The sequence below is a fragment of the Schistocerca serialis genome, chromosome 5 (genome assembly GCF_023864345.2).
Source record: "Schistocerca serialis cubense isolate TAMUIC-IGC-003099 chromosome 5, iqSchSeri2.2, whole genome shotgun sequence".
Classification (NCBI taxonomy): Eukaryota; Metazoa; Arthropoda; class Insecta; order Orthoptera; family Acrididae; genus Schistocerca; species Schistocerca serialis.
Window position 1 is genome coordinate 146929585 of NC_064642.1, and position 2187 is coordinate 146931771.

The following is a 2187-nucleotide window of genomic DNA, read 5'->3' on the forward strand; positions in this document are numbered from 1 at the left end:
TAGAACAGAATACATACAATCTATTCGCAACAGCCTTTATAAATCACTTTTCAAATATGCATCTTATCAAATGTTTTGTAAACATATATATTGCAAAAAATGACGATGATTACCGTTTTCCCAAGAAGGACAAAACTTCACAACGCAGGGACTGGCACAGAACACAAAAGTCATATATGCATCGGATAAGAACCCGTATGTTGAACATCCAAATGAATGATTCCTTCCTGATCACGGTATTTACTAACTCGATTGTCTCAAACGTAAACATTGAAGTCAAAGATACAGGCTGACAATTATTGAAGTATGTGAAATAAAATCGTCATGACTTCTGAACGGTTTGCGTTAGAACGTTCAAACTGCACGGTTGGCCGCGGAGCATGATGGGAATTAGTATGTGAATATGGTTTGGTTGAGCGACGATGCCCACTTTCATTTGGATGGGTTCGTCAATAAGCAAAATTGGCGCGTTTGGGGGACTGAGAATCCGCATTTTGCGATCGAGAAGTCTCTTCACTTCAACGGGTGACTGTGTGGTGTGCATTGTCCAGTCACGGAATAATCGGTGCGACATTCCTTGATGGCACGGTGACTACCGAGCGGTACGTGAAAGTTTCGGAAGATGATTTCATCCCCATTGTTCTAAGTGACCCTGATTTCGACAATATGTGGTTGATGCAAGACGGAGCTCGACCCCATCGAAGCAGCAGAGTGTTTGATGTCCTGGAGGAGCATTTCGGGGACCGCACTCTGGCTCTGGGGTACCCAGAGGTCGCTGGCATGGACCTCGGTTGACTGCCGTATTCTGAACACATGCGATTCCTTTTTGTGGGGCTATATTAAAGACAAGGTGTACAGCAATATCCTAAAAAGCATTGCTAAGCTGAAAACAGCCGTTCACGGGGGTCATCGAGAGCATCGATGTTCCGGGTCATGCAAAATTTCGCTATTCGTCTGCGCCACATCATCGCCAATGATGGCAGGCATTTCGAACATATCGTAACCTAAATCTGAATATCTGTAGTGACGTTTAGATGTTGGATGCAGTGTGTACACGCCGTAGTTTATAACTAATTTACGTTCTTTCATATAGATCAATAATTGTCACACTGTGCGTAGGGCACAGATTGCTACTGTGAAACCGGATGGCAACAGCACAGGGAAATACACTGTCATCAAAGTGAGTCATGTAAATAGGTATCATGCATTTAAACATTATAATCATTTATGAAACATCTGGCACTACTGATATTCATGTATGAGGGGAACATAAGAAAATGCAATGCGTTGCGTCGTCTCTGATGAGCATGCATTTATGTCAGCTTCTCGGAAGTGCTGTGAACATATTTTGCTATCTATCGTTAGTTCCCGGTATTTTCGCCGCATTGTCTCGATCCCCAAGTTTTTCCTTGCGCTGTGCTTCGGAATAAAAGTCTGAAGTTGGTGAGTATAGCCACTGAAACATACAACCCATATTTAAACAAAAAGTGTTAATTTAGCTAAAATATTTGTCCGTAGAAAGTAACAGCGTATTTCCCCTTCTGTTGGTGCATCTGTAGGTAACACAAGTAACAGTTTTCTCAAAAATTTACGTTATTATTTCAATGAATAACACTGCAAACTGCACCCTCTTTAATCGCAATGTTTTGGTCTCCCCAATACGGCAGAGTGCCTTAGTCGCATGTTACATGTTTACGATGTTAAGACACCTCCATTTCCTTGGTTTCCGTGTCTGTCACATACGTCTTCTATCTGATAAAGTCGCAATATTTGCTTTATGTAGACGTATATTAAAATTTTCGCTGCGGACAGGATTCGAACCTGTGCGGGTAGAACCCATTGGATTTCAAGTCCAACTCCTTAACCGCTCGGACACCGCAGCCGATGCGGTAAATGAACCACGCAATTGCTTACAAGCTGAGTCACTGCGTTCTGCTGCTACCGAGGTGTCCATAGGTAGTGACGGGAGATTGCTTTGTTTGTAGGCTAAATGGTCAGGGCAATTAGTAATATGAAATGTCATGAATGATAAAATCTGCTACAGCTGTAAAGTTATTTACTTATAAGAAGGAAAGCATAAACCGGTTTCAGGACATGTGTCCCATCTTCAGGTGCGTATTAGAACGTGGATCCCCAAAGGATGCATAACTGAGGTTCAAATAGGTTAAAATAGCTTAAAATGTTATA

The 2187-nt window shown here is 42.1% G+C and overlaps 1 non-coding gene across 1 annotated transcript; it reads right to left on the reverse strand.

Moving 5' to 3' along the window:
* Positions 1–1800: 1800 nt before the first annotated feature.
* Trnas-uga (transfer RNA serine (anticodon UGA)) lies at positions 1801–1882 on the reverse strand. The gene has a single exon. It is a non-coding gene; the product is annotated as a tRNA-Ser (tRNA).
* Positions 1883–2187: the final 305 nt, after the last annotated feature.